Source organism: Calliopsis andreniformis, unplaced genomic scaffold, assembly GCF_051401765.1.
Source record: "Calliopsis andreniformis isolate RMS-2024a unplaced genomic scaffold, iyCalAndr_principal scaffold0015, whole genome shotgun sequence".
In the NCBI taxonomy this organism is placed as follows: Eukaryota; Metazoa; Arthropoda; class Insecta; order Hymenoptera; family Andrenidae; genus Calliopsis; species Calliopsis andreniformis.
The window spans coordinates 8,029,045-8,039,310 of NW_027480428.1; positions in this window are offsets into that span (position 1 = coordinate 8,029,045).

Below are 10,266 nucleotides of genomic sequence, written 5' to 3' on the forward strand. Positions count from 1 at the left end.
TACCGGGCAACCTAGGCTCCACTCACGGGCGTTGCTCCACCAAATCGAATAGCTAGGGCCTTAGAAGTCAACGCCAGAAGCATAAAATACGATATAAATACAACAGCTTTTCCATCGTATAAAACGAATAATTGCAACCAGTGTGGAAGTTATGGTCATTTCTACGTTCCGGGCAACCTAGGCTTCACTCTAGGGCGTCGCTCGACTAGATAGAATAGCTAGGGCCTTAGAAGTCAATGCCCGAAGCATAAAATACAAATTAAATAGAACAGTTTTTCCATCGTATAAAACGAATAATTGCTACCAGTGTGAAAGTTATGGTCATTGCTACGTTCCGCGCAACCTAGGCTTCACCCAAGGGCGTTGTTCCACCAGATGGAATAGTTAGGGCCTAAGAAGTCAACGCCGGAAGCATAAAATAAGATATTAATACAACAGCTTTTCCATCGTATAAGACGAATAATTGCAACCAGTGTGAATGTAATGGTCATTTCTACGTTCCGGGCAACCTAGGCTTCAATCTAGGGCGTTGCTCCACCAGATCGAATAGTTAGGGCCTAAGAAGTCAACGCCAGAAGAATAAAATACAATATAAGTACAAATGCTTTTCCATCGTATAAAACGAATAATTGCAAACATTGTGAAAGTAATGGTCATTTCTCCGTTCCGGGCAACCTAGGCTTCACTCTAGGGCGTTGCACCAACAGATTGAATAGTTAGGCCCTTAGAAGTCAACGCCCGACGCATAAAACACAAAATAAATAGAACGGTTTTTCCATTGTATAAAACGAATAATAGCTACCAGTATGAAAGTTAACATCATTTCTACTTTCCGGGCAACATAGGCTTCACCCTTGGTCGTTGCGCCAACAGATTGAATAGTTAGGGCCTTAGAAATCAACGCCCGAAGCATAAAATACAAAATAAATAGAACAGTCTTTCCATCGTATAAAACGAGTAATTGCTACCGGCGTGAAAGTTACGGTCATTTCTCCGTTCCGGACAACCTAGGCCCCACTCTAGGGCGCTGCTCCACCAGATCGAATAGTTAGGGCCTTAGAAGTCAACGCCAGAAGCATAGAATACAAAATAAATAAAACTGTTTTTCCATCGTATAAAACGAATAATTGCTACCAGTGTGAAAGTGATGGTCATTTCTACGTTCCAGGTAACCTAGGCTTCACCCTAGGGCGTGGTTCCACCAGATGGAATAGTTAGGGACTAAGAAGTCAACGCCAGAAGCATAAAACACTATATAAATACAACAGTTTTTCCATCATATAAAACGAATAATTGCAACCAGGATGAAAGTTATGGTCATTTCTACTTTCCGGGCAACCTAGGCTTCACTCTTGGGCGTTGCTCCACCAGATCGAATAGTTAGGGCCTTAGAAGTCAACGCCAGAAGCATAAAATGCAAAATAAATAAAACAGTTTTTCCATCGTATAAAACGAATAATTGCTACCAGTGTGAAAGTTATGGCCATTTCTACGTTCCGCGCAACCTAGGCTTCACCCTAGGGCGTTGTTCCACCAGATGGAATAGCTAGGGCCTTAGAAGTCAACGCCTGAAGTATAAAATACAGTAAAAATACAACAGTCTTTCCATCCTATAACAGGAATAATTGCAACCCGTGTGAAAGTGATGGTCATTTCTACGTTCCAGGTTACCTAGGCTTCACCCTAGGGCGTTGTTCCACCAGATGGAATAGTTAGGGACTAAGAAGTCAACGCCAGAAGCATAAAATACGATATAAATACAACAGCTTTTCCATCGTATAAAACGAATAATTGCAACCAGTGTGGAAGTTATGGTCATTTCTACGTTCCGGGCCACCTAGGCTTCACTCTAGGGCGTTGCTCCACCAGATCGAATAATTAGGGCCTTAGAAATCAACGCCAGAAGCATAAAATACAATAAAGATGCAACAGTTTTTCCATCGTAAAACAGGAATAATTGCAACCAGTGTGAAGGTAATGGTCTTTTCTACGTTCCGGGCAACCAAGGCTTCACTCTAGGGCGGTGCACCACCAGATCAAATAGTTAGGGCCTAAGACGTCAACGCCAGAAGCATAAAATACAACATAAATACAACTGATTTTCCATCGTATATAATGTATATTTGCAAACAGTGTGAAAGGAATGGTCATTTCTACGTACCGGGCAACCTAGGCTCCACTCACGGGCGTTGCTCCACCAAATCGAATAGCTAGGGCCTTAGAAGTCAACGCCAGAAGCATAAAATACGATATAAATACAACAGCTTTTCCATCGTATAAAATCAATAATTGCAACCAGTGTGGAAGTTATGGTCATTTCTACGTTCCGGGCAACCTAGGCTTCACTCTAGGGCGTCGCTCGACCAGATAGAATAGCTAGGGCCTTAGAAGTCAATGCCCGAAGCATAAAATACAAATTAAATAGAACAGTTTTTCCATCGTATAAAACGAATAATTGCTACCAGTGTGAAAGTTATGGTCATTGCTACGTTCCGCGCAACCTAGGCTTCACCCAAGGGCGTTGTTCCACCAGATGGAATAGTTAGGGCCTAAGGAGTCAACGCCGGAAGCATAAAATACAAAATAAATAAAACAGTTTTTCCATCGTATAAAACGAATAATTGCTACCAGTGTGAACGTTATGGTCATTTCTACATTCCGCGCAACCTAGACTTCACTCTAGTGCGTTGCTCCACCAGATCGAATAGTTAGGTCCTTAGAAGTCAACGCCAGATGCATAAAATACGATATAAATACAACAGCTTTTCCATCGTATAAAACGAATAATTGCAACCAGTGCGGAAGTTATGGTCATTTCTACATTCCGCGCAACCTAGGCTTCACCCTAGTGCGTTACTCCACCAGATCGAATAGTTAGGTCCTTAGAAGTCAACGCCAGATGCATAAAATACGATATAAATACAACAGCTTTTCCATCGTATAAAACGAATAATTGCAACCAGTGTGGAAGTTACGGTCATTTCTACGTTCCGGGCAGCCTAGGCTACACTCTAGGGCGTCGCTCGACCAGATAGAATAGCTAGGGCCTTAGAAGTCAACGCCCGAAGCATAAAATACAAAATAAATAGAATAGTTTTTCCATCGTATAAAACGAATAATTGCAACCAGAGTGAAGGTAATGGTCTTTTCTACGTTCCGGGCAATCCAGGCTTCACCCAAGGGCGTTGTTCCACCAGATGGAATAGTTAGGGCCTATGAAGTCAACGCCGGAAGCATAAAATACGATACAAATACAACAGCTTTTCCATCGTATAAGACGAATAATTGCAACCAGTGTGAATGTAATGGTCATTGCTACGTTCCGGGCAACCTAGGCTACACTGTAGGGCGTTGCTCCACCAGATCGAATAATTAGGGCCTTAGAAATCAACGCCAGAAGCATAAAATACAATAAAGATGCAACAGTTTTTCCATCGTAAAACAGGAATAATTGCAACCAGTGTGAAGGTAATGGTCTTTTCTACGTTCCGGGCAACCAAGGCTTCACTCTAGGGCGGTGCACCACCAGATCAAATAGTTAGGGCCTAAGACGTCAACGCCAGAAGCATAAAATACAACATAAATACAACTGATTTTCCATCGTATATAATGTATATTTGCAAACAGTGTGAAAGGAATGGTCATTTCTACGTACCGGGCAACCTAGGCTCCACTCACGGGCGTTGCTCCACCAAATCGAATAGCTAGGGCCTTAGAAGTCAACGCCAGAAGCATAAAATACGATATAAATGCAACAGCTTTTCCATCGTATAAAACGAATAATTGCAACCAGTGTGGAAGTTATGGTCATTTCTACGTTCCGGGCAACCTAGGCTTCACTCTAGGGCGTCGCTCGACTAGATAGAATAGCTAGGGCCTTAGAAGTCAATGCCCGAAGCATAAAATACAAATTAAATACAACAGTTTTTCCATCGTATAAAACGAATAATTGCTACCAGTGTGAAAGTTATGGTCATTGCTACGTTCCGCGCAACCTAGGCTTCACCCAAGGGCGTTGTTCCACCAGATGGAATAGTTAGGGCCTAAGAAGTCAACGCCGGAAGCATAAAATAAGATATTAATACAACAGCTTTTCCATCGTATAAGACGAATAATTGCAACCAGTGTGAATGTAATGGTCATTTCTACGTTCCGGGCAACCTAGGCTTCAATCTAGGGCGTTGCTCCACCAGATCGAATAGTTAGGGCCTAAGAAGTCAACGCCAGAAGAATAAAATACAATATAAGTACAAATGCTTTTCCATCGTATAAAACGAATAATTGCAAACATTGTGAAAGTAATGGTCATTTCTCCGTTCCGGGCAACCTAGGCTTCACTCTAGGGCGTTGCACCAACAGATTGAATAGTTAGGCCCTTAGAAGTCAACGCCCGACGCATAAAACACAAAATAAATAGAACGGTTTTTCCATTGTATAAAACGAATAATAGCTACCAGTGTAAAAGTTATGGTTATTTCTACGTTCCGGGCATCCTAGGCTTCACCCTAGGACGTTGTTCCACCAGATCGAACAGTTAGGGCCTAAGAAGTCAACGCCAGAAGCATAAAATACAATATAAATATAACAGTTTTTCCATCGTATAAAACGAATGATAGCAACCAGTGTGAAAGTTATGGTCGTTTCTACGTTCCGGGCAACCTAGGCTTCACTCTGGGGCGTTGCGCCACCAGATCAAATAGTTAGGGCCTAAGAAGTCAACGCCAGAAGCATAAAATACAACATAAATACAACAGATTTTCCATCGTATATAATGTATATTTGCAAACAGTGTGAAAGTAATGGTCATTTCTATGTTCCGGGCAACCTAGGCCCCACTCTCGGGCGTTGCTCCACCAAACCGAATAGCTAGGGCCTTAGAAGTCAACGCCAGAAGCATAAAATACAATAAAGATGCAAAAGTTTTTCCATCGTATAACAGGAATAACTGCAAACAGTGTGAAAGTAATGGTCATTTCCATGTTCCGGGCAACCTAGTCTTCACTCTAGGGCGTTGCTCCACCAGATCGAATAATTAGGGCCTAAGAAGTCAACGCCAGAACAATAAAACACAATATAAGTACAAAAGCTTTTCCATCGTATAAAATGTATAATTGCAAACATTGTGAAAGTAATGGTCATTTCTACGTTCCGGGCAACCTAGGCGTCACTCTAGGGCGTTGCTCCACCACATCTAATAGCTACGGCCTTAGAAGTCAACCCCAGATGAATAAAATACAATAAAGGTGCAACAGCTTTTCCATCGTATAAAACGAATAATTGCAACCAGTGTGAAAGTTATGGTCATTTCTACTTTCCAGGCATCCTAGGCTTCACCCTAGGACGTTGTTCCACCAGATCGAACAGTTAGGGCCTAAGAAGTCAACGCCAGAAGCATAAAATACAATATAAATATAACAGTTTTTCCATCGTATAAAACGAATGATAGCAACCAGTGTGAAAGTTATGGTCATTTCTACGTTCCGGGCAACCTAGGCTTCACTCTAGGGCGTTGCGCCACCAGATCGAATAGCTAGGGCCTTAGAAGTCAACGCCCGAAGCACAAAATACAAAATAACTAAAACAGTTTTTCCATCGTATAAAACGAATAATTGCAACCAGTGTGAAGGTAATGGTCTTTTCTACGTTCCGGGCAACCTAGGCTTCACTTTCGGGCGGTGCTCCACCAGATCAAATTGTTAGGGCCTAAGAAGTCAACGCCAGAAGCATAAAATACAACATAAATAGAACAGATTTTCCATCGTATATAATGTATATTTGCAAACATTGTGAAAGTAATGGTCATTTCTACGTTCCGGGCAACCTAGGCGTCACTCTAGGGCGTTGCGACACCAGATCGAATAGATAGGGCCTTAGAAGTCAACGCCCGAAGCATAAAATACAAAATAAATCAAACAGTTTTTCCATCGTATAAAACGAATAATTGCAACCAGTATGAAAGTTAACGTCATTTCTACTTTCCGGGCAACATAGGCTTCACCCTTGGTCGTTGCGCCAACACATTGAATAGTTAGGGCCTTAGAAATCAACGCCCGAAGCATAAAATACAAAATAAATAGAACAGTTTTTCCATCGTATAAAACGAATAATTGCTACCGGCGTGAAAGTTATGGTCATTTCTCCGTTCCGGGCAACCTAGGCCCCACTATAGGGCGCTGCTCCACCAGATCGAATAGTTAGGGCCTTAGAAGTCAACGCCAGAAGCATAAAATACAAAATAAATAAAACTGTTTTTCCATCGTATAAAACGAATAATTGCTACCAGTGTGAAAGTGATGGTCATTTCTACGTTCCAGGTAACCTAGGCTTCACCCTAGGGCGTTGTTCCACCAGATGGAATAGTTAGGGACTAAGAAGTCAACGCCAGAAGCATAAAACACTATATAAATACAACAGTTTTTCCATCATATAAAACGAATAATTGCAACCAGGATGAAAGTTATGGTCATTTCTACTTTCCGGGCAACCTAGGCTTCACTCTTGGGCGTTGCTCCACCAGATCGAATAGTTAGGGCCTTAGAAGTCAACGCCAGAAGCATAAAATGCAAAATAAATAAAACAGTTTTTCCATCGTATAAAACGAATAATTGCTACCAGTGTGAAAGTTATGGCCATTTCTACGTTCCGCGCAACCTAGGCTTCACCCTAGGGCGTTGTTCCACCTGATGGAATAGTTAGGGCCTAAGAAGTCAACGCCAGAAGCATAAAATACGATATAAATACAACAGCTTTTCCATCGTATAAAACGAATATTTGCAACCAGTGTGAAAGTTATGGTCATTTCTACTTTCCGGGCTTCCTAGGCTTCACCATAGGACGTTGTTCCACCAGATCAAACAGTTAGGGCCTTAGAAGTCAACGCACGAAGCATAAAACACAAAATAAATAGATCAGTTTTTCCATGGTATAAAACGAATAATTGCTACCAGTGTAAAAGTTATGGTCATTTCTACGTTCCGTGCAACCTAGACTTAACTCTGAGGCATTGCTCCAGCAGATCGAATAGTTAGGACCTAAGAAGTCAACGCCAGAAGCATAAAATACAATATAAATACAACAGCTTTTCCAATGTATAAAACGAATAATTGCTACCAGTGTAGAAGTTATGATCATTTCTTCGTTCCGGGCAACCTAGGCTTCACCCTAGGGCGTTGCTGCACTAGATCGAATAGTTAGGGCCATAGAACTCAACGCCAGAAGCATAAAATACGATATAAATACAACAGCTTTTCAATCGTATAAAAGGAATAATTGCAAACAGTGTGAAAGTAATGGTCATTTCTACGTTCCGGGCAACCTAGGCTTCACCTTAGGGCGTTGCTCCACCAGATTAAACAGTTAGGGCCTTAGAAGTCAACGCCCGAAGCATAAAATACAAAATAAATAGAACAGTTTTTCCATTGTATAAAACGAATAATTGCTACCAGTGTAAAAGTTATGGTCATTTCTACGTTTCAGGCAACCTAGGCTTCACCCTAGGGCGTTGTTCCACCAGATCGAATAGTTAGGGCCTAAGAAGTGAACGCCAGAAGCATAAAATACAATATAAATACAACAGTTCTTCCATCGTATAAAACGAATAATTGCAACCAGTGTGAAAGTTATGGTTATTTCTACATTCCGAGCAACCTAGGCTTCACTCTAGGGCGTTGTTCCACCAGCTCGAATAGTTAGGGCCTAAGAAGTGAACGCCAGAAGCATTAAATACAATAAAAATCCAACAGTTTTTCCATCGTATAACAGGAATAATTGCAACCCGTGTGAAAGTGATGGTCATTTCTACGTTCCGGGCAGCCTAGGCTTCACCCTAGGGCGTTGTTCCACAAGATCGAATAGCTAGGGCCTAACAAGTGAACGCCAGAAGCATAAAATACAATATAAATACAACACTTTTTCCATCGTATAAAACGAATAATTGCAACCAGTGTGAAAGTAATGGTCATTTCTACATTCCGAGCAACCTAGGCTTCACTCTAGGGCGTTGCACCAACAGATTGAATAGTTAGGGCCTTAGAAGTCAACGCCCGAAGCATAAAATGCAATAAAAATACAACAGTTATTCCATCGTATAACAGGATTAATTGCAACCAGTTTGAAAGTGATGGCCATTTCTACGTTCCGGGCAACCTAGGCTTCACTCTAGGGCGTTGCTCCACTAGATCGAATAGCTAGGGCCTTAGAAGTCAACGCCAGAAGCATAAAATACGATATAAATACAACAGCTTTTCCATCCTATAACAGGAATAATTGCAACCCGTGTGAGAGTGATGGTCATTTCTACGTTCCGGGCAACCTAGGCTTCACCCTAGGGCGTTGTTCCACCAGATCGAATAGTTAGGGACTAACAAGTGAACGCCAGAAGCATAAAATACAATATAAATACAACAGTTTGTCCATCGTATAAATCGAATAATTGCAACCAGCGTGAAAGTAATGGTCATTTCTACGTTCCGGGCAGCCTAGGCTTCACTCTAAGGCGTTGCTCCACTAGATCGAATAGCTAGGGCCTTAGAAGACGACCCCAGAAGCATAAAATACGATATAAATGCAACAGCTTTTCCATCGTATAAAAGGAATAATTGCAAACAGTGTGAAAGTAATGGTCATTTCTACGTTCCGGGCAACCTAGGCTTCACTCTAGGGCGTTGCTCCACCAGATCAAACAGTTAGGGCCTTAGAAGTCAACGCCCGAAGCAAAAAATACAAAATAAATAGAACAGTTTTTCCATTGTATAAAACGGATAATTGCTACCAGTGTAAAAGTTATGATCATTTCTACGTTCCGAGCAACCTAGGCTTCACTCTAGGGCGTTGCTCCACCAGATCGAATAGTTAGGGCCTAAGAAGTCAACGCCAGAAGAATAAAATACAATATAAGTACAAATGCTTTTCCATCGTATAAAATGAATAATTGCAAACATTGTGAAAGTAATGGTCATTTCTCCGTTCCGGGCAACCTAGGCTTCACTCTAGGGCGTTGCACCAACAGATGGAATAGTTAGGCCCTTAGAAGTCAACGCCCGACGCATAAAACACAAAATAAATAGAACGGTTTTTCCATTGTATAAAACGAATAATAGCTACCAGTGTAAAAGTTATGGTCATTTCTACGTTCCGAGCATCCTAGGCTTCACCCTAGGACGTTGTTCCACCAGATCGAACAGTTAGGGCCTAAGAAGTCAACGCCAGAAGCATAAAATACAATAAAGATGCAACAGTTTTTCCATCGTAAAACAGGAATAATTGCAACCAGTGTGAAGGTAATGGTCTTTTCTACGTTCCGGGCAACCAAGGCTTCACTCTAGGGCGGTGCACCACCAGATCGAATAGTTAGGGCCTAAGACGTCAACGCCAGAAGCATAAAATACAACATAAATACAACTGATTTTCCATCGTATATAATTTATATTTGCAAACAGTGTGAAAGGAATGGTCATTTCTACGTACCGGGCAACCTAGGCTCCACTCACGGGCGTTGCTCCACCAAATCGAATAGCTAGGGCCTTAGAAGTCAACGCCAGAAGCATAAAATACGATATAAATACAACAGCTTTTCCATCGTATAAAATCAATAATTGCAACCAGTGTGGAAGTTATGGTCATTTCTACGTTCCGGGCAACCTAGGCTTCACTCTAGGGCGTCGCTCGACCAGATAGAATAGCTAGGGCCTTAGAAGTCAATGCCCGAAGCATAAAATACAAATTAAATAGAACAGTTTTTCCATCGTATAAAACGAATAATTGCTACCAGTGTGAAAGTTATGGTCATTGCTACGTTCCGCGCAACCTAGGCTTCACCCAAGGGCGTTGTTCCACCAGACGGAATAGTTAGGGCCTAAGAAGTCAACGCCGGAAGCATAAAATACGATATTAATACAACAGCTTTTCCATCGTATAAGACGAATAATTGCAACCAGTGTGAATGTAATGGTCATTTCTACGTTCCGGGCAACCTAGGCTTCACTCTAGGACGTTGTTCCACCAGATCGAACAGTTAGGGCCTAAGAAGTCAACGCCCGAATCATAAAATACAGAATAAATAGAACAGTTTTTCCATCGTATAAAACGAATAATTGCAACCAGTGTGAAGGTAATGGTCTTTTCTACGTTCCGGGCAACCTAGGCTTCACTTTCGGGCGGTGCTCCACCAGATCAAATTGTTAGGGCCTAAGAAGTCAACGCCAGAAGCATAAAATACAACATAAATAGAACAGATTTTCCATCGTATATAATGTATATTTGCAAACA